Below are 23,562 nucleotides of genomic sequence, written 5' to 3'. Positions count from 1 at the left end.
GGCAACCTCACAGACATGATAATGAGAGCATGTACTTGTCAAGGTGAGCATGAAACTAGATCTCAAGTCCCTGGTGGCTTTCTATGCTGTTTCTTTCCCTGAGCACAGGTCAATGGTCAAGCAGCAATCTTGACAGATTATGGCCCTGCCTTGTGAGTATGAAAAGTCTGAAACCCCAGAATCAGAAGCTAGCTGCCCAGCTGAAGATGCTCCTTATTGTGTATGAGGAATAGCAAACTACTTTGACTGGAGGATAGTATTCACAAAGAGAAGTATTGTGCAATGAGATTTGAAAGCTTTAGTAACTTCTGATGGATAGGTAGAAGAGGTCCACTGTGTGGTCACCACATGTGTCACTTGATCTATTGTGAGTGAGATTTTCCCCACCCCTTAGTTATAAGAGATTTAAAGAGATTTAATTATGATAATGATCAGCATATTAAATAAAAATTGTGATTTATTATATTTAGATATTTTATTGTATTAGTAGATTGTCTCTCACACTTAACAATGTCAGATGATATTTTCCAATATTAAGCAATATCAGATGATATTATAGTCAGCAATATGATATGACTTAAGTTTCCCTAGAAATCATGAGTACATGTTCAACAAAGGGGCCATGCATCAGAGTTATGACCTGTTGCTGCAAGAAGATTGATAAGATTATTGGAAAATGATGATGACTTTGTCACGTAGGCAGTTTCAATATTTTCTAAGAAAAGTGTCTAGAATTAGATTCTCTCGAATGAATATGGTATATAAGTATTTAAGCCCTGTAGGGGTATAAAACCCTGTTGAGTCCTTAGCTTGAGGTCTTTCAGGTCCCACCCCTGACTGACCAGCTTTATTGTGAGACTGGTATTCTCTCTCAATAAACCTATTTTCTATGGCTTGGAGACTTTGTTGTTTCTTTCCTTTGTTGGACTTAGAAATTTTTGTGACACTATCTCCATTAACTTTTTTCTTGGTGAGGGGGAAATATCATATCAAAACTGTCATGTATATGTCAAAAACCTAATTCTTGATAGCATTAGAGATACAATCTTTCAGTCACTAAATAGCAGCTGGTGAAAGTTCTGACTGTATGGTACATGAAGGATCAAAAAGTGCTTTCCTCACAACAATCCTGAGGTAAACTATTAAAGTACTATTATTGGGGGCAGCTAGGTGGCGTAGTGGATAAAGTATTAGCCCTGGATTTAAAATACTAGCCCTGGATTCAGGAGGACCTGAGCTCAAATTTGGCCTCAGACACTTGACACTAGTTGTGTGACCTGAGTAAGTCACTTAACTCTACACACACACACACACACACACACACACACACACACAAAGTACTATTATCCCTATTTTATAAATGGGAAAACAAAGCGATTAAGCAACATCCCTACAGTAACACAGCTAGTAAATGTCACACCTTCAATTCAAACTCAGCTTCTTTGACTCCAAAGTCTTTTTTTTGTAGTATTATGTGCTTGCTACTTTTCACTTTTCCCCTAATATAGCTCGATATTTGACTGATGGTGGTGGTATAGAGGGCCAATGAATATCCACTGATTATTGGGAATAACTAAATCCTTAAGAGTTTTCCTTTAAAAACAACAACAACTTTTCTTTGGCCTGCTATATTGTTCTATCTATATATCTGTCAGTTTTCTTTGGTTACTTGCCATCTGATACCTGTACCTATAATTGTCATTATCATTTACAATGCTTTATTAAAGTTTCTATTAAAGAGTTCTGCACTCTATTAAAATTGGCCAACAGGGGGGCAACTAGGTGGCACAGTGAATAAAGCACTGGCCTTGGATTCAGGAGGACCTGAGTTTGAATCCAGCCTCAGGCACTTGACACTTACCAGCTGTGTGACCTTGGGCAAGTCACTTAACCCTCATTGCCCCACAAAAAAAATTTTTTTTAATTGGCTAACAGCCTCTTCCATTAGATTCCTTTGATTCTCAAAAATATTTTAGCAAGAGGTTGGGGGCTGTTTTGCTTGTTTGTTTTTAGATTTTACAAAGAAATAGTTGTAGGTAGAGCAAGAACCTCGTATAGTCCTTTAGGAATCAAAAGGTGCTATCCTCACATCAACCCTATGAGGTAGACAATTAAAGAACTAATACCCCATTTTAGAAATGAGGAAACTGAGAAGTAGTAATAGAAATCATGAGAAACTAATTTGTGTAAGCCACCAAGGTTTGCAAACTGGTTGCCTTTTTAGAAGAGAAAGTAAACATTTTCAGGAATTGCAAGAGATTAGGACTATCCAATCAATTCAATAAACATGAGGCAAGGTATGGTCTTGATACAAAGATACAAAATGACAGTTTCTCCCCTCGAGGAGTTGACATTTTATTAGGGATGATACAATATATAAACAAATAAGTTTAAAATGTATAATAATGCAAGGGAGGAAGTAATGGGGGGGGAGGAAGCAAAGAAGAAATCTAGATCAAATGCTCAGGTTAAAACTAAGAAGTGAGGGAAATTAGCTGGGGAGATTAGGGAAATTCTGCACAATTTAGGTCACAAGTAAAGTCTTTTTTTTTTTTTTTTTACGGGGCAATGGGGGTTAAGTGACTTGCCCAGGGTCACACAGCTAAGTAAGTGTCAAGTGTCTGAGGCTGGATTTGAACTCAGGTACTCCTGAATCCAGGGCCGGTGCTTTATCCACTGCAGCACCTAGCCGCCCCCCACAAGTAAAGTAATGAAAGAAGGGAAGGATTGCAGAAAGGTGAAGATAAGGAAAGAATGCATTCCAGAAGTGAGGGAATGGCCCACTGACAGCAGGAGACAACAAGTCAAGTATAGCAAACAGCTAAATGGTCTGGAATGTGGAGCAACATAAAGGGAAGGGGTAGAACGTGGAATATTGGTGGGGTGGGGGGTCAAAAGGGAAAGTTGGAGCCATATTGTGGGAAGCATTAAATGACAAACTTAGGAAACTTTATTTTATCCCAGTGGCCGTAGGGAGCTGGGAAAATTTTTTGAGCAGCAGAATGAGTTGTCCTGTGCCTCAGAAATATCATAATGGCAGCAGTGAGGAGGCTAGATTGGTGAGGGAAGATTTAAAGCCAAAAAAACAATTGGAAAGGGTGATAATACAGGTCTTTCTATCTCCCGACCTATACTCTGCATTAGTGCTCCTGCCAAGTGTGGAATCTAGTCTCACCTCCACCTCCACCTTTGGAATCCCCAGCTTAACTTCAGAATTCAGCTCAAGGTTCCCTCTTCTGATGTCATGAAAATAGTCCTGGAATTAGAGTCAGAGGAGCTAGGTTCAAATCTTAGCTCCCACATTGATTACCTGTGTGACCTAAGGCACTGATTTTCTTAGGGACTTAGTTTTCTCATCCTAAAATGAGAGGGTTGAATTAAATTCATTTGATGGTCTTTTCCAGTTCTAAATCTAAAATCCTGTCATAAACTTAAGAGGCTGGGATTCTATATATGTATATGTGTATATGGTTAGGAGAGACCTGAGTATATTTGTAGGTATCAAAGGAGCCAACAAGAGAGAATGAGCAATGGGGCAATCTCTCAAAAGAGACAGGAGATAGATAGATCAAGGACACAACCAGGAAGAAGGAAGGCTGGTTAATAGTTTTAAAAGTTCCAGAAAAATCAAAGAGGGTGAAGACTGAGAAATGTTGATCAGACTTAACAATTAAGAGGTCACTCCCATTTTTTAAAAGCATAGTTTCATTTTCAGAGGAGGGATGGAATTAGAAAGCAGAGGACAGAGACTGAAGAATAAAAGGTAAAGAAATGGAGGCAGTGGGTGTAGTAGATGAGTGGGGCCAAATTCAAACAGAAACCAGAGCTACTAAATTGTATATAAGGATTCTTACGGTTTGACTTTGAAAAAAATACATTGGGGGGCAGCTAGGTGGTGCAGTGGATAAAGCACCGGCTCTGGATTCAGGAGGATCAGGGTTCAAATCCGGCCTCAGACACTTGACAGTTACTAGCTGTGTGACCCTGGGCAAGTCACTTAACCCGCATTGCCCCACCAAAAAAAAAAAACCAAACCATATGTTAATATTATCTATGTTCTGTTGTATTTTTGTTTATCTTGTTAAATATTTCCCAATTTTTTTGTATTCTATTTAGAATTTAATTTTTTCCCAAATTGCATGTAAAAACAAATTTTAATGTCGATTTTTAAAACTTTGTGTTCCAAATTCTTTCTCCTTCCCTTCCCACCACTCCTTAAGAACTCAAGCAATTTGGGGCAGCTAGGTGGCCTTGGATTCAGGAGGACCTGAGTTCAAATCCAGCCTCAGACACTTGACGTTTACTAGCTGTGTGACCCTGGGCAAGTCACTTAACCCTCATTGCCCTGACCAAAAAAAAAGGAGGCGTAGTGGTGGAAGCATAAGTCTTAGAAGTAGAAGGCTCAGCCTTAAGTCATGCCTGGAACACTTAGCTGGGTGATTTGGGCAAGTCATTTAACTCCTCAGGGCCTCTTTCATTTCTTCATCTATTTGGGAGGGGAAATATTTCCAAGTGTATGTAAATGTGAGTTTATGTTCACATTAGACATAAAAAAACCCCACCCACAATTACAAAAGTATCAAGAGGCTCCAGAGTCATTGATTTGCTGTCTCTTCTCCCAGGCTGAAGGGAATTTTGATTTTTAACTACCCAGTACAAGCCAATAGAAAATGTCCCCAAATTAAGACAGGATCGAAAGAGGACCTGGAAAGGAAATCTGAATAGTCTTTGGATTTCTTTGGGTTTCCTTAAAAATAAAAAAAAAAATACATTCCCACCTCACCCCACCCCCCTCCCAGTTTTCTTCCAGGTCTTCACATCTCTAAATATACTAAAACAAGAAATGTATGTAGTATAGTGAGAAGAGCTCTGGATTCCAAGTCACAAGACATCTGTCCCAATCATGGCTGTGCTTATTAGGCAAGTTCCTTTCTATCTGGGTCTCATTTTCCCCCATCTATAAAATGAAGGGGGAGGCGGGGCAGCTAGGTGGTGCAGTGGATAAAGCACTGGCCCTGGATTCAGGAGGGCCTGAGTTGAAATCCAACCACAGACATTTGACACTTACTGGCTGTGTGACTCTGGGCAAATCACTTAACCCTCGTTGCCCCATAAAAAGAAAAAGAAAAAAAGAAAAGAAAAGAAAATGAAGGTATCAGAATAAATAAATTCCTAAGGTCCCTTATAGTGCTGAAGTTCTGTCCTACATATGAACCAATCAACTTATATAACACAGTTTATGTTTTTTAAGCTGACTCTGCCTTTAAATAGCTAAATAGTGTGTTAAAAAAGATATTGTATATGTTGGAGGGGGCACCCCATGGAGCCCCAGTAGAGATGAGCTTGTACTCTGGCCCTTTGCTAAGGGATGTGTGTGACTCATCAGTTCCAGGTTGGTCCTCATGTGACTCGGGACTGTGTCAAAAATGATTGGCAAAAAAGTCAGAACCATGCCACCCTTCCTCAGCAGGGCATAAAGAACTGTGGGAAAGCCCCACCTCCCTCTCTTGGAGGGAGACCAAAGCTGCTGGTGTTTCTTTTGGGATATGTACAAGGCCAGCACTCACTTGGACTACCAGAAAGGCAGGAGAGGCTATTTTTCTTTCTCCTCTCTTCTCTCTGCCACCAATTCCCATGATACCTGTAGACACGATAATAATAATTAAAATGTGCTTGCCCAGGGGCTGCTAGGTAGCACAGTGGATAAAGCACTGGCCCTGGATTCAGGAGGACCTGAGTTCAAATCTGGCCTCAGACACTTGACACTTACTAGCTGTGTGACCTTGGGCAAGTCACTTAACCCTCATTGCCCTGCAAAAAAAAAAAAATTTTAATGTGCTTGCCCAGGTGAGCCTGAGGTGGGACTTCAAGCCCCAACTGCTGCTTCTGCTTTGTGATTCTTTCCCCAGCACAGGTCACAGATCAACTATCCTGGGAGATGGACATTTTTATCCTTGGCAGTTGTGAGTTTAAAGGGTTGAGAGTTAGTGGCCCTGTTCAAAGTGATTTCAACAATTTCTTGGAGGAGATGACTGCCACCAGGTAGATGCTATAATTATGAAAGGGACAAGAAAGCCCAGACCATGCGTGGCTAGCCAGGGAGATGTAGACTTGTGAGTTATTCATATATTACAGATCCAAGGTAAATGTGAAGTACCTGTTGGTCAGTCCAACAAAGTTGTATTTGACTTCCATGAGAGGGTAAGAGGAAGGATCGGTTACTGTTCCATATTTAAATTATTTGTCAATGCACTCTTATGAGATTTTTGTATTTTACATATTTCCTTTGGAAAGAAATAACTCTCCTACTCCTGATATCTATACTGTACCTTTTTGTGAGGGAACCTTACTAACCCCATTTAGGGGAGACCATAAACATCAGCCATACCTAAGTTTTGTTTAAGAGTTGGCTACTTGTTCTAGAAGGATGCCTTCCTCAAACCCACTGGCCCTACCGAGGACCTCAATCACACAGTTTGTCCTAGACCTTTAGCCTGTTCCCACTGGAGGATGGACATCAGCCTCAATGCTCCCCTAGAGTAGAAGCTGCCTTCATCTGCCTGGTCTTTTACCCATCCCTCTGATGCCCCTTTCCCCAGGATTCTTAGGCAAAAATGCCTACCTATATGTAGCTGGGATCCTAAGCCTTGAGCCTGTCCTTCTTTGTGGGCCTGATACCTGAAGGAAGTGGTCTGAGGCCTCAGTTCTCCTAAAAAGACATCTCAAATGTGGTGTTTGATTTGTACTTTCTTGGATCTATATCTTGCCTTGGCACCTTATGGCCCTTCTCTTCTCTTCAGTTTCTTGTTATATAAAATTGAAGGATTAACTTTTGAGGCAGAATGGTGTAGTAGAAAGGGAATTGTGCTAGGAAAACTTTAGTTCAAATCCCACCTCAGACACTTAATAGCTATGTGACTCTGGGCAAGCCATCGAACCTCTATGCCTCAGTTACTCATCTATCAAAAGAAGAGGTTGTACTGGATGTTTTCTAAAGGCCCCGCCAGCTCTAAATCAGTGGGGGGTTTTTAGGCATTGGGCTTCTCCAGGACTGAACCTATTTTGTGTGAGTGCAAAGCAGAATCCTTCTTGTAGAAAGGGGCCCACATTTCTATTTCCATTTTCTTTCTTTCTTTTTTTGTGGGGCAATGAGGGTCACACAGCTAGTAAGTGTGAAGTATCTGAGGCTGGATTTGAACTCAGGTTCTCCTTTATCCGCTGTGCCACCTAGCTGCCCCCTCTACTTCTTTTTTTTTTTAAAGGTCTCCATTCTTTGCAAGGCCTCAAAATGTCCAGAAATTTCATATCTCTAATCCTTCTTCCTATTCAAATCTTCTCCAAAGGAATCTGAGATGAAACATTTAGATGTTAACAGGAGTTTGAATTATTGAGTTACCCCTCCTAGGGGTATTTGCATTTCTGAATCTAATTATTCCCTTGGGAATGAAAGACTCCAACCCAATTCCAGGGATTTTGGAGGGCTTGGGATGTTGGCCCTCTCTTTCTCACTCACCATCAGAGAAAGAAGTATTCTGTCATCCTTCAGGATCCTTTCTTGGGCATTCGAGATAACAGAGGGATCACAGCACCCTAAAGATGATGGAAGGATTGGACGATAAAGACTACAAGCTGAACCGTCTTCGGGGTACAAGCAAATAGTGGAACCTCTTAGGCCCTTCAACATTGTTTCAGGGACCTAATCTTCACAGAGACTTAGGGAGGAGGCAAAAGGTGGATGAAGGAAGAAAAGTCATCACCAATGAGCTAAAACACACTCATATATATATACAATGGGCATGGAATTCCCCTCCTCTTACCTATACCTAGGCAACAGGGGTGGAACTCTGACAAGCATCCTAGCAACAACAATATTCCCTTCTTTGTATGCTCTTCCTGGTGTTTCTTGGCCTTTGTGGCTTCTCCTTTCCTCATAGTTATTTCTTTGGAAGTTGGGAGAGTCCTCAGAGACCTTCTAAGTCCAGCCCTCTTCTTCAAGTCTCAACTCAGGTGCCACATCCTCCGTAAGGCTTTGCCCAATCTCCTAGCTTGAAAATGATCTTTTCACCTCAGATTTCTCAAGGCATTTTGTTTAGATCTTTCTTTTGCACTTACCTCTGTCTATTTTGTAACATCACCAGGGGGTGTACCCAGGAATCGCCTAGTCAACTTAATAAAGTTAAGGCCTAAAGACTTTGATTAGACTTTGAAGGTATCTCCCCAGTGAAAGTACATGGGGCAGCTAGGTGGTGCAGTGGATAAAGCATTAGCCCTGGATTCAGTAGGACCTGAGTTCAAATCCGACCTTAGACACTTGACACTTACTATGTGACCCAGGGCAAGTCACTCAACAACAACAACAAAAAAAAGTAGATGGATATTCTTGGATTTCAAGTCTGGTTGAGGGGATAGGCTCCAAGTACTTGGTTGGCCCTCCAGTTGGGATGGTTATTTAAGTTAAGTCTTAGCTAGTATAGATCATTGCATCCTTGGATGTAGGCTTTAAAAAAAGAAGCTTCGGCACCCATTAGCTGCACACTAGGGTGCCTCCTTCTCTTGAGAAGGAAATAAAAGAGCCTTTGTCACATCACGGCTGAGTTAGAGCACCAGCCCTGGATTCAGCAGGACCTGAGTTCAAATCTGACCTCAGACACTTGACACTTACTAGCTGGGCAAATCACTTCACCCCAATTGCCTCACCAAACAAACAAACAAAAACAATAAAAAAAGAAGCTTGGCTGAGCTGAGCACAGATCTTTCTGAGATTATAACTGAGATGCTACACCCACAATGGATTTAAGTCCTGGGAAGGTGTGTGGCAGATTGGAGCAGAGTAGTCTCCACATCTGTCTTTCACAGACCCTGAACAGCCGGGCACTGCTCATTTTGATATGGACCACCCTCAAGTCATGCCAGTCAAAGGACTTGAGTGTTGCTGGCCAATTAGCTTGGGTCAAGGTGCAGTGACCCACCTCTATCCTGAGAGATGATAAAATCCTTGGAGAGGGGGGGGGGTCAAGCTCTCTCTCCATCACTCTCTTTTTCTCTCTCTTGGCTGGGATGCTGGAGGATGCAGCTACGCGACCCCAGTCTCTTCCAACTAAGTATGTAGGGATTCTAATTCTGAGCAATGTGCTCTCTTTTTACTAACATTTAATATGATTTAATAAATGCTTAATGCCAAAGAATGAAGCTAAAGCCTCTAATTTATAAGTAGTAATATATTTAGAAACCTCAGCTAAGTTCCAACTCTCAATCTTGCTCCACACACTCATAGACTTTCATGGGAGACCATATAACTTCTTTAACAATAGGTAAATTCACATAGAAATGAAAGTGAGCTGGATTAATTTCTTTCTGTTTGTTAATTTGGGGCGGGAGAGTAAGGGAAAAGGAGATTAGCAATAATGATACTCCCTCCTCCTAAAGAGGGCTACTGTAAGACTTCTGGAAATGCAGAAGGAAACATAAGGTAGTTCAAGAGGAATCACAGACAAGCAGGGCAATTTCAAAAGTAATACATAGAATTTCTCATGTACTTTTTTTTTTCCAACTAAACAAGTCCAGAGTTTTATTAATAAATACTATGACAATGGGGGCAGCTAGATGACACAGTGGTTAAAACATTGGTCCTGGAGGACCTGAATCTGGCCTCAGACATTTGACATTTACTAGCTGTGTGACCCTGGGCAAGTCACTTAACCCCCATTGCCTACCAAAAAAAAAATACTATGACAAAAGAAAATTAATTAAGTCAGAGGACTTGTGGATACCCAGAAGTTCATGGAACCACAGTATGATGTTCAAGAAAATCTGAAAAGAAAATTAAGAATTCTGAAAGCTGAATTTATATAATAGGCCACAAAAATAATTTAAAAAATATACAAGGAAAAAAAATAAAACAGAACATAAATCCATAGTGACAAACCTCATCAAAAAAACAAAAAATGAGGACAACTGCCTGGAAATGCAATAACAAGAAAGTGAAGGACATTATGGAAGGGGAGAAGAACAAAGTAGAAATGTTAAATGAAAACACAATCTTCAAACAAGCAGAATATATTGATCTCAGGTTTCCCAAAAAGCATGACAAGTAGGAAAACCCTGGGCACCATAATTCTTTTTTTTTTTAATAACAGCATTTTATTATTTTCCAGTTACATGTAGAGACACTCTTCAACATTTGTTTTTATAAGATTTCTAGTTTCAAATTTTTCTCTGTCCCTTCCCTCCCTCCCCCCTCCCCAAGACAGCAAACAATCTGATATAGGCTATATATGTACAATCACATCAAACGTATTTTTGGATTAGTCATGCTGTGAAAGAAGAATCAGAACGAAAGGGAAAAACCTCAAAAAAGAAAAACAAACAAAAAATAGAAATAGTATGGTTTGATTTGCATCTAGATTCCATAGTTCTTTTTTTTTTTTCTGGATTTGGAGAGCTTTTTCCATCAGCTCATGTACTTTTAAAAAGCAAGTGGTATGGGATGAAGACCGGAAATTTTATAGAATGTTTTTTTGTCATTTGCTGTGAGCATAGAAATGGGGCGTGTGTCTAAGTTCAAAACTGATTTTTAAATTTTTTAAAAGAAAGTAAACTGAAAACAAAAAAGAAAAAAAAAGAAAGAAAGTTAACCAGATGCTTTGGTTGATGACTGAGAAGGGATAAAACAATCATTTCTCTCTTCCATTTCTGCTACCCACTGGATCAGAGGGGGAAAGCAGGAAATAAATATCTGACTGGCAAATTGGAAAAATTGCTTTCCTGATGAAGGGGCATAGGAGAGAAAAGAAGAATGATGTGAACTGGGTTAGGGTTTCTCGTTAGCCTCTGAATCACCACTTCAGCTTCTTTCAGCTTGTACCCTCATTTCTGAACTTACCTCTAGCTCCTTGACTGTTTGTCCTTCTAAGCAGGAAGGGGTCCCAAGAAATGTGTGAAACAGGGTCTGGCCCATATACAAAGTGCCTTTCTTGGTGTCTTCCTATGTGAAGATACTGGGAAGTCTTCTTCCAGGACAGTCATGATGGAAGTGCCCTGGAGAGACCACAGAGCACATGTGTACACTTTGTAACAGATTCTGGTCTGTTAAACATGTGACAAGGAGCTTCCTTGATTGGTTTCTGAAGCATTCAAAAAGGGCTAAGTCAGCCTCTAGCCCCTGCCTTCTGGTTGTTCTGCCAGAACTCTGTTCTTCATATGTTAAGAAGTTCCAAATCCTTCCTCATTTTATTTCCCTCAACTAGGAGAATCCTAACTGATGGATTTTTTTTTTTGCAGGGCAATGAGGGTTAAGTGACTTGCCCAGGGTCACACAGCTAGTAAGTGTCAAGTGTCTGAGGCTGGATTTGAACTCAGGTCCTCCGGAATCCAGGGCCGGTGCTTTATCCATTGTACCACCTAGCTGCCTGATGGATTTTCTTAAAGTGTGCCCAGAAATGAACATGATGCTTTAGATATAGTATAACCAGGAGAGAAGACTGACACATATCTTCTCCCCATCAGTGTACCTACCATACTTTATCCATAGTGTCTATATAGTGAAGTGGAGAAAGCCCTGGTCAAGAAAACCTGAGTTTAAATCCTGATTAGCCACTTATTAGCTGTGTGACTCTGGGCAAGTTATTTAACCTCTCTTAGCCTCAGTTTCTTTTTTTTTCTTTTCTTTTTTTTTTTTTTAGTGAAGCAGTTGGGGTTAAGTGACTTGCCCAGGGTCACACAGCTAGTAAGTGTTAAGTGTCTGAGGCCAGATTTGAACTCAGGTACTCCTGACTCCAGGACCGGTGCTCTATCCACTGCGCCACCTAGCTGTCCCCAGCCTCAGTTTCCTAACCTGTAAAATGGGAATAATTATAGTACCTACTTCACAGGATTGTTGTGAGGATCAGATAACACATGTGCTTTACAAACCTTAAAGTACTATTTAAATGCTAGCTATTATTATTAGTTATTTAAACAGAACTTCAGGCTCTGAAAACTGTAAAACAACGCCAGTCATTCCATTCAGAGACATTATAATTTTTAAAAAGAAAACATCTTCCATAGATTAAGTAACTACTATTAAGTTTTTTCAAATATAAAATCTGTTGTGATAAAAAAATTCAAATCTTTTTAGAAGTATTACTGGATTTACTCTAGCTTTTTGTCATGATGCATTTTCTGAATCAACAGACACTTATAGAACCAGTATTCTCCTCTGGGGGGGGTCTTCATACTTGAAAAGGTTGTGTTCCACTGATTTAGCACCTATGGTACAACACTGAGCTTGTGGTTAGCTAAACTAAATTAAGCTAAGGGAAGGTAATACAAGGGCAATTGTAAGTTCCTTTCAAAGACCCCTCATTCACAACTCACACAGACTCAAGTAGCTCTCTCCTCAGAACCCAAGACCCAGTGTCTCCTCTGCTCACCTTAAGGAAGTTTTCCAAACTTTGGGTCACAATCCCCAGTGTGGGGGAAAGAAGTGAGACTCTCTGGGAGAAGGGGCATGCCTAAACAATGAACGAAATTATCAAATATTTTCTCATACAACACTTCCACATACACACATACACTTTTTTTCAGTGAAAACAAAGTTCAAATCAAAGTCAACCAAAGCAAAACAAAAACAAATTCATTCTAAATCAGGGTGAATGGAACAAGGATCATTTATTATGCTATGTACCTACAAGGCCTTAGTTGAATTGGTGCATTATCAAATCTTAACACAGGAGTAATCTGCTTCTATCATCAGTCAGCATAGGTTCATGGGCACAGTTCTACAAAACTTTTACTCTAATAAGTTTTAAGTATCAGCCATAAAGAGTAGGAGAGTTTTAAACACACACACACACACACACACACACACACACACACACACATGTGCCTTGCTAGAAACATAAAAGCACTGACTTCATTACTTCTTGCTAATAATAATTATTTAGCTTTCATCTGTTTTTCCTCTCAAAAATTTGTATAACATTCCCTCTTCTCTTTATAGTTCTTTTTTGTGTCATATTTTGTTTTCCCCCCAATTACATGTAAAGACAATTTTTAACATTTTTTTTTAATTTTGAGTTCCACATGTTCTCCCTCCCTTCCTTATTTCCTCTCTCCCTGAGATGGTAAACAATTTGATATAGGTTATATATGTGCAATCACTCCATATTCTTTTCAAGGAATAGCTAAAATTTCTTTTGCTGAAAGTTTATCTTTTTTTTCTGTTTAGAATTTTATTTTCCAAATTACATGTAAAAACAAATTTTGACATCAATTTTTTAAAACTTTGTGTTCCAACTTCTCTTCCTCCCTTCCTCCCCACCCCCCACCCCCAAGAACTCAAGCAATTCAATATGTTATACATGAGTAGTCATTCAAAACATCTCCACATTAGTCAGGTTGTGGAAGAAAACAGACAAAAACAAAACTTCAGATTAAGGAACTATCAAAAAAATTATGCTTCAATCTATTTTAAGATACTATCAGTTTGGGGCAGTTAGGTGGCGCAGTGGATAGAGCACCGGCCCTGGAGTCAGGAGCACCTGAGTTCAAATCCGGCCTAAGACACTTAACACTTAACTAGCTGTGTGACCCTGGGCAAGTCACTTAACCCCAATTGCCTCACTAAAAAAAAAAAAAAGATACCATCAGTTCTTTCTCTGTAGATGTATTACAATTTTCATAAGTCCTTCAGAGTCATATTGGATCATTGCATTGCTGGAAATAATCATGTCCTTCACAGCAGATCATTTTACACTATTGCTGTTATTTTATATACAGTACATTTCACTCTGCTTCAGTTCTGTTCATCATAACTTTTATATAGTACCTTAAACTTGACAAATAATTTTCTTCACAATAGCCCAGCAAAGTACCATACGTTTTGCCATTATAATCAATCATCATAACTGTTTCCCTTCATCCTATTCCCTTCCAATGATATTTACTCCAATTTCTATCTTCTTTTACCCTATTCCTCCTCAAAAGGGTTTTGCTTCTGACCACCCCCTCCCCTGTTCTGCCCTCCCTTCTTTCGCCCTTCCCTCCTTATCCCCTTCCCCTCCTACTTTCCTGCAGGGTTAGATAGATTACTCCACCCAATTGGGTGTGTATGTCACTCGATCCTAGAGCTAACATTGATGAGATTAAGGTCTTTGAGCTAATTCTGATGTGTATAAGGCTCCTTTATGAAAGTTTATCTTTTTTAAACAATTTAGGACTAAACAACTTATGCAATTTGTGGTGCCAACCAATCTTTGCCTTTTGGAATATCAAATTTCATTTTGTCCTTTGATTTATCATAAACAAAGAGAATTCTTGAGTGATGTGGATAAGTTTTCCTGTATACATGAAGAACTTTATCTTGGCTGCCTGTGTTATTTGTTGTTGGACACTGAAGTTTTGAAGTTTGACATCATGACATTTCCTGTAAGTTAAACATGGAATTTTGTTCTGTTGGTTCTCTATGGATTTGAGCAATTTGTACTTTGCCTTCTGTTGCTAATGCTTCTGGACAACTTTATTGCATGAATTCTAGAAATAAAGGATAGCAATCTGAGTGAAAATTAGAGCTCTCAAAGAAAAAAGATTTAAAATAAAAATAAGAGAGTAGACAACAGACAGTTTTGAGCAAATGATGAAAAATCTCTAAAACAGGAGATTCTCTGAAAAATATAATGGCAGATTTGGATCCAGTATCCTGAATCATAGAGTCCATGGAGGGGAGTAAGGTATAAGAAGACTGAGTAGGAGGGGGCAGGTTATGAAGAATATTAAACACCAAACAGGATTGATTTTATATTTGCTCCTAAAGGTAATGGGAGGGGCAGGTAGGTGGTGCAGTGGATAAAGCACCAGCCCTGGATTCAGGAGGACCTGAGTTCAAATCCCGTCTCAGACACTTGACACTTACTAGCTGTGTGACCCTGGGCAAGTCACTTTACCCTCATTGCCCGGCAAAAAAACAAAAACAAAAACAAAAAGAACACAAGAACACTTAGACTCATAGTTGCTAGAAATAGAAGAAACCTTGGAGATCATCTAGTCCAAAGGTAATAGGAAGTCATTGGAATTTATCAGAGGGTTACATGATCAGATTTGTGCTTTAGGAAAACCATTTTGGCAGTTGGGTGGAAGATGGATTGGAGTGGGGAGACTTGAGGGAAGGAGACTAATTAGAAGGCTATTGAAATAATCCAGTATCAATGTGTCAGTTGCTTATGAATGAAGAGAAGGGGACAGATATGAGAAATGTTGTTAAGATAAAAATGACAAGTCTTGGAAGCAGTTTGGATATTTGGGGTGAGTGTGAGTGAAGAGTTGAAGATGACACTAAAGTGACCTAGATGAAACTCCAGAAAAAGATGCTGAGGACTGATCAGACAGGTGGAAAGAGGACCAGGAGAGAGGGTAATGTTACAAAAACCTAGAGAGGAACCAATTTCCAGGGGGTATAAGGGTACCAACAGTGTCAAAGACTTCAGGAAAGTCAATAAGAATGAAGACTGAGAAAAATCCATGTGCTTTGGAAATTAGGAGAAAAACTTGATTAAATCCTAGAATCATTAAAAGAGTAACCGTGAAGAGAGAAGTTTCAGTTGAGTGATAAAGAAGGAAGTCAGACTGCACAGGTTTTAGAATTGAAAAAGATGAAATGGAGGACCTAAATGTAGAAATTTTTCATGTGGAGCTTGGTCATGAAGGATAGAAGAGATATAAGATCACAAGTAGGCATGATCAAATAAAGTCGGGATTAAAAAAAAAAGCATAATAAGTTTTCCCCCATCCCAGGTAGAAAGGGGTATGGTTTGAAGAGAGGCCAAAATAGACATCTAAAGTCTCTTCCTCCCTCTTCTCTCTCTTTTTTTTTTTGGTGAGGCAATTGGGGTTAAGTGACTTGCCCAGGGTCACACAGCTAGTAAGTGTTAAGTGTCTGAGGCCGGATTTGAACTCAGGTACTCCTGACTCCAGGGCCAGTGCTCTATCCACTGTGCTACCTAGCTGCTCCTCCTCCCTCCTCTCTTCAAGAGAGATTTTAGTTCCTGCCAGAAGGGGAAGCAAGAGGTAGAGGTCAGGGGCTAGCCACTCTCCTCTTTTCAGAGAGAGGAGATACTGGGCTAGAATTATATTTCTCTTCTCCTTTAAATATTATTAGTCTAGAATATGTGATTTTTAGATTCAATCTGAACTACTAATTGCTATTTTTTAGTGGAAAAAGAGATACTCCAAGTTTTATATTCAAGGCTTGACTTCTTTCCCAACATATACCAGTTCTACCATAAATATACACTTAGCAAATAGCAAAGAAATCCATTTATCCAAATGAATAGTGAAACAGAAATCAGAGAAAGTATACATATGAGAATATATATCAGACAATACAGAGTGAAGGAACTCTTCCACTGAGAGAAAGGTAGCTCAACTCAAACAAGAGAGAGAGAGTTCCAGATCTCAAAGAAAGAAGAAATTCCCTGAAGTCTCTAGTGTAGCAAGGTGAGAATACAGAGATGATTGAAGTTTTGCATGTCAGCTTCTTCCCAGAGTCTTTCTCTTCCCTTTAGGGACCTGAAGAGAGGCTAGCATTACTTATCTTCTTTTTAGGAGCTGGAAGCCAGAAAAGTCCAAAGAAACTGAAGAGAATGGATTTTTCTCCTTTCTACTCTCACCAAATCTATCCCACCATTGAGGAAAGAGTGCCATACCAATAGACTTTGGATCTTGGGTTACATAAAGATAGGGGACAAAAACAAAGAGTGAGAGGATGGTGGATGAGGTGGGTCAACCAGTGGTCAAATTTGGAATCACTTCTGTCAGTCAAGCCAATCCTGACGCAAACTTAAAACAGGTTTCAGTAACTCAGCTGTTACAATCTGCTAGGAAACTGATACTTAAACTTCATTAGAACATAAAGCAGTTTACAATTCTACTAATTAGGAATTTTGCATTTTATCTTGTCTCTGTATTGTCCAAACAACTCCTACTATGTATCTAACTGGTATAACGTCCAGGCTTGGGTCAATCCTCTTGCCAGTGACTGTCCTTTTTGATGTAGAAGCTTTCCCTACAACCAACTACTTCCACACATTGGACCCAGGATCTCCACATCTCTAAAACTCAAGAAAATATCTCCCAGCCTGGACACATGCCCCATGTCCAGGAAAGGAAACAAAAGCAAAAGAGGCAGGCAGGGGCCCAGATGCAAATTCATGTTGTTGAATTTTTTTGTTTTTCTTTTTTGTTGTTGTTGGGTTTTTTTTTGGGGGGGGGGGGAAGCAATGAGGGTTAAGTGACTTTCCCAGGGTCACACAGCTAGTAAATGTCAAGTGTCTGAGGCCAGATTTGAACTCAGGTCCTCCTGAATCCAGGGCTGGTGCTTTATCCACTGCACCACCTCGCTGCCCCATGTTGTGGAATTTTTGTTTCGGGACATGGTGGAGTAGGGAGGAGGAGCTGCTAGGTGGATAGAGCATTGGCCCTGGAGTCAAGAGGATGTGAGTTCAAATCTGGCCTCAGATACTTGACATTTATTAGCTATGTCACTTAACCCTATTGCCTCAAACATACAGGTTTATCTCTAGTCATCCTGATGTATATCTTGCCACTGGACCCAGATGGCTCTGGAGGAGAGAATAAGGCTGGTGAATTTGCACAGCCCTCCCTCACTTAAATCCAATTCACTGCAATTCATGACATCACCTCCTGATGTCATGGTCCTCTTTGAGAACAAAGTAGGTAGAGGGAAAAACACAGGTTTTTCCCCACCCTGGTGATAGGAAGTCAAGTGTACTACTTGACAACTGCAGAGTAAAAAGAAGAGAGGCTAAAGAGGCCAAGTTGGAGGATTGCTTCCTTTTTGTGAAGCCACTCCAGCAGCTATTCACCATCTGCTGCTAATGAGGGTCAGCTATCACCTAAAAGGGCAAACCGTTTAGCCATGAGTCACACATAGGTAGAAAGAGGTGTCAAGGTTCTCACAATATTAATCAGAACAAGAAATGGCAAAACTTTGACCATGCTTCTTTGGATAACCCCTATAGGATGATTCAACAGTGCTATGCATGCAACAAGACAAAATTCTACATTAAACTAAACCAAAGATACATAGCTTAAGCTTAGAATTTTTGAAATATTAAACAAAACATAGTAAAAGTATATGCAATTTGGGGCAGCTGGGTGGCACAGTGGATAGAGCACTAGCCCTGGAGTCAGGAGGACCTGAGTTCAAATCCAGCCTCAGACACTTGACACTTACTAGCTGTGTGACCCTGGGCAAGTCACTTAACCCCAATTGCCTCACCAAATAAATAAATAAATAAATAAATCTTCCCTGCTTAAAAGTATATGCAATTGAATTGCTTGATTTCATAGGGAGGGTTTATGAGGGAGGGAGGAAGAAAAATTTAGAACACAGAATTAGCTCAAAAACCTTAATCTCCTCAGAGTGGGCTCAAGGAGGGAATAATATTCACACCCGATTTCTAGGAAGGAGTAATCTATTTAACCCTACAGGAAAGTAGGAGGGGAAGAGGACAAGGAGGGAAGGGTGAAAGAAGGGAGGGCAGAGCAGGGGAGGGGGCAGTTAGAAGTAAAACACTTTTGAGGAGGAATAGGGTAAAAGAAGATAGAAAATAGAGTAAATATCATGGGAAGGGAATATGCTGGAGGGAAATAGTTATGATGATTGACTATAATGGCAAAATGTATTTCGCTGGGCTATTGTGATGAAAATTCTTTGTCAAGTTTAAGGTACTATATAAAAGTTATGATGAACAGGATGTTATCAGAAAAACCTGGAAAGACCTACATGAAATGAAGCAGTGAGAAATGTACTCTATACAGCAATAGTGTAAGATGATCTGCTGGGAAGCACATGGTTATTTTCAGCAATGCAATGATCCAATATAACTCTGAAGGACTTATGAAAATTGCAATCCATTTACAGAGAAAGAACTGATGGCATCTAAAAACAGATCGAAAGACATTTTTTTAGACAATTCCTTAATTTGACGTTTTATTTTTATCTGTTTTCTCTCACAACCTACCTAGCTAATGTGAGGGTTTGCTTGACTTCTTGGGGGTAGGAAGGGAGGAAGAGAAGTTGGAACACAAAGTTTTTAAAAAATTGATGTCAAAATTTGTTTTTATATGTATTTTGGAAAATAAAATTCTAAACAGAAAAAAAAAGTATCCTGGAAACCCATTACTTCTTTTTTTTTTTTTTGTGGGGCAATGGGAGTTAAGTGACTTGCCTAGGGTCACACAGCCAGGAAGTGCCAAGTGTCTGAGGCCAGATTTGAACTCAGGTACTACCTGACTCCAGGGCTGGTGCTCCATCCACTGTGCCACCTAGCTGCCCCCTGGACCTTACATTCTAATGAGGGATTGGGGGTGTGGAGAGAGAGAGAGAGAGAGAGAGAGAGAGAGAGAGAGAGAGGAAAGAGGAGGGGGAGAACATGTTACATAACACCACATAACAAAAACCCTTGTTTTCAGTTCTCATGGTCCTACTCTCTCCTTTTTCTTTCCAATAGCTCTTGCTTTCCTCCTATCAGTGCCTTGCTGACTATATTCTTTAGTATGACTTGTTCTTTTTTTTTTTTGTGGAGCAATGGGGGTTAAGTGACTTGCCCAAGGTCACACAGCTAGTGAGTGCCAAGTGTCTAAGTCCGGATTTGAACTCAGGTCTTCCTGAATTCAGGGCTGGTGCTTTATCCACTGCACCCCCATTGACTATATTCTTTAATCCTACTTACTTCTGGAAAATGTATGCAGTTCAGGTGAGAATACTGTCATAATATTATTTCTTAAGATTTTATAGTACAAGTGGAGTTTTAAAGCTATATGCTTCCACTGGGAGAAGTCAGTGAATACAGAGCAAAGAATCACATATGGATCTAGAGTTAGAAGAGACCTCAGAGATCATCTATTTCAATGCCCTCACTTTACAGATGAGGGGAGTAGAGTACAGGGAAGTTAAATGATTTGACAACTATCATAGAGGTAGCAAGTATTAGCTATAATCAGCTTTTTAAACTCCAGAGTCAATGCTCTTTCCACTGCAATCTCTGCTACAGAATCTTGGTATAAATGTAATTAGTGGCAAAGGGGGAAGTGTTTGTGAGCCTGGGTGTGACTGAGTCTGTCATAGGGAGCAACTGAAATTTTTGAGCAGGAGTGACCCAGCCAGATCAATGTGTCGCCCTTGTGTTGACCGAGGACAGGTGAATAGGGCTCAATCTTAGAGGCTTACCAAAAATAATATCTCTATGTGGCTCATTCCCTTACTAGGGTTTCCCCAGGAATGTTACAATTTGGCTAATTTCTGGGGTCTCTAAATCTGTTCACCTATTATCAACCAAGACAAGCAATAAGCATTTTTTAACATAAACATTTATTCCAAAGATGAACAGAAAAGGACACAGATCAGACTCAGAACTGAATTTAGCAGCAAGGAACATACCAGTAACATCAATGAGGAAGACCCAATATTGCACTGAGTGCATTGCTGTCCCAGGTCCTAAATCAAGCACAGGTGCAGCATCCCTGTTGGATGGTTGCTCCACCCATTCTGCTGTTCCTGCTTCTGCAGGTGCCATCAACAAGCATCTCAGCTGCTGCTGTGGGTTGCTGCCTTGGGAACTGTCATCTGCTCCTGCTATTTATTGCTGCTGCTGCTGCTCCTGCCACCACATCTACAATTCTACAATCCCATTAGAATGTCCTAAGTGAGAACTAGTTGCCCCCAAGTCTGTAATAAAAACAAAACCCTTTTTTTTTTTGGTTCTCATAGTCCAATTCCCTTTTCCTTCCAACAATTCCTGCTTTCCTCCAATCAGTACCTGTGCTCTTAATCCCATTTACTTCTGGGAAATGTAGTCTTTGATCGCCTCCATTCAATTTATGTGTGTTTCTGCCCCAAGGATGGGGGTGGGGAAAGGATGAGAGAGGATAGATTTATATGCATAAATAAGATTAGTTTGGCTGTGGTTTGAAGGATGCATTGGAAGAAGAAGGATTGAAGGTAGGGCTATCTGTTAGGAGGCTATTGTAATTTTCTGAATGAGTGTGAAAGGTCAGAGAAAGGAAAGCAAAGAAGCAGGTCAGACCTAAAGAAAAGAAAACTATTCAAAGTCTGCCCAAATCTGCATTACAGAGGTGGGTCTGAACCCGAAATGACAAAAAGGGAGTAGCATTAATACTAGGGGTAAATCTACCACCAAAAGATGGAAAATTCGGGATACAGACTTTTGAACTAGTAAAACAAAGAAAGATCCCCTTATCTGGTAGCCAGAATCAATGAAGATTAGAAAGGCAAGCCAAGAAGTAAAATTAATATGGAATCAGTTAAAATGTATAACTTAGTTTATGCATAGGGACCCAAACTTTTTATGATATATAACTTCATAAAAGCTGTTAAACTAGCTGTGTGACCCTGGGCAAGTCACTTAACCCTCATTGCCCTGCAAAAAAAAAAAAAAGCTGTTAAAAAAATTTTAAACCCTTAACACGAGTCAACTATCTGAAATAGTTAAAAATGAATAAAATCTTAGGCTAGATTAAGAGTTATTCACAAATCATTCCCCAAATGAGAAATGGTCAAAGGATATGAACAGTCAGTTTTCAGATGAAGAAATCAAAGCTATCTATTGTCATATGAGACAATGTTCTAAATCACTATTTTTTTTTTTCAGTTTCCCAAGTTTTATTGCAATACTGTGAGTGATCACACGGAGAGAACTAGAATAGTGGAAAGGTATCTCTCTAAATCACTGTTGATTAGAGAAATACAAATTAAAACAACTCTGAGGTATCAATTCACACCTATCAGATTAGCTAATATGACAAAAAATGAAAATAAATGTTGGAGATGCAGAAAAATTAGAACACTAATACATTGTTGGTGGAGTTGTGAACTGATCCAACCATTCTAGAGAGCAATTTGTAACTATGCCCAAAGGGCAATGGGGCTGTGCGTACCCTTTAATCCAGTAATACCACTACTAAGTCTGTATCCCAAAGAGATTATAAAAAAGAGAAAAGGACCCACAAGTACAAAATTATTTATGGTCTCTCTCTTTCTGGTGGCAAAGAACTGAAAATTGAGGGGATCCCCACCAATTGGGGAATGGCTGAACAAGTTGTGGTACATGAATGTAATAGAATACTATTGTGCTATAAGAAATGATGAGCAGGGCAGCTAGGTGGTGCAGTGGATAAAGCCCTGGCCCTGGATTCAGGAGGACCTGAGTTTAAATCCAGCCTCAGACACTTGACACTAGTTGTATGACCCTGGGCAAGTCACTTAACCCTCATTGCCCCCCTCAAAACAAACAAACAAACAAAAAACAAAACCAAGAAATGATGAGCAGGCAGATTTCAGAAAAACCTGGAAAGACTTAAGTGGACTGATACTGAGTGAAGTGAGAAGAACCAGGAGAACATTGTACACAGTAACAGAAACACTGTGTGATGATCAGCTATGATATTAGCCCTTCTCAGCAATACAATGATCCAAGACAATTCTGAAGGCTTCATGATGGAAAATGCTCTCTACATCCTTGAACCTATTTTCATTTAAAATTTTTTTCTTTCTTGAGGTTTTCTCTTTTGTTCTGATTCTTCTTTCACAACATGATTAATGTGGAAATATGTTTAATGAATTATATATATAATATTAGATTGCTTGCTAACTTGGGATAGGGAAAGGAAAAGGCAGGAAGAAAAAATTTGGAATTCAAAATCTTATAAAAATGAATATTGACGGGCAGCTAGGTAGCGCAGTGGATAGAGCACCGGCCCTGGAGTCAGGAGTACCTGAGTTCAAATCCAGGCTCAGACACTTAACACTTACTAGCTGTGTGACCCTGGGCAAGTCACTTAACCCCAATTGCCTCACTTAAAAAAAATGAATATTGAAAACTATCTTTACATGTAACTGGAAAAAATAAAATAATATTAAAAAAAATTTTAACGAGTTCAATTGTTTCTGACTCTGTGACCCCATTTTGGGTTTTCTTGGTACAGATACTTGAGTGGTTTGCCATTTCCTTTTCCAGGAAGAGAGAAGAAACTAAGGCAAACAGGGTTAAGTGACTTGCCCAGGGTCACACAACTACTAAGTGTCTGAGACCGAATTTAGACTCATAAAGAAAAGTCTTCCTGACTTTAAGGCTTGCATTCTATCCACCATGCCACCTAGCTACTTTTAGATTAAGAGAGAAGAGCATAAATACAGAAAGAGGGAGGTAATGCTTCCCTGATCAGATCACATCCACAGCACTGTATTCAGGTCTGGGTGCCATATTTTAGGAAGAACAGGTGATAAACTAGCTTTATGTCTCAGTTATGTCAAATGTATCAGGGTGTTTAGGGCTGCCTACCCTCATATGTAGCATAGGTGGGGTGACTATCTCTCTTTACCTGCTATTCATTAGCTTGTTTGTCTCAATTATTATCATCTGGATTCTAAAATAATCAAAAAAGATACCTAATATTTATGAAAGCTTAGGAAGTAGGAACAAAGAAGGTAGGTAAGAATGGCAAGAGTCGGGGACAGCTAGGTAGTGCAGTGGATAAAGCACTGGC

General features: G+C 39.8%; 1 protein-coding gene across 1 annotated transcript in view; it reads right to left on the bottom strand.

The window, feature by feature from the left end:
* Nucleotides 1–20,483, bottom strand: part of RAD54L2 (RAD54 like 2) — a 161,899-nt gene extending 141,416 nt beyond the window's left edge. Inside the window, exons 1-2 of the mRNA XM_043970558.1 lie at nt 20,438–20,483; nt 10,883–11,037 (exon numbers count right to left, since the gene is read on the bottom strand). The gene's annotated coding sequence lies outside the window, so the exon portion shown is untranslated. The remainder of the gene's footprint in view (nt 1–10,882; nt 11,038–20,437) is intronic.
* Nucleotides 20,484–23,562: the final 3,079 nt, after the last annotated feature.

Source organism: Dromiciops gliroides, chromosome 1 (assembly GCF_019393635.1).
Source record: "Dromiciops gliroides isolate mDroGli1 chromosome 1, mDroGli1.pri, whole genome shotgun sequence".
Taxonomy (NCBI): Eukaryota; Metazoa; Chordata; class Mammalia; order Microbiotheria; family Microbiotheriidae; genus Dromiciops; species Dromiciops gliroides.
This window is presented reverse-complemented; position numbering and strand designations above follow the sequence as displayed.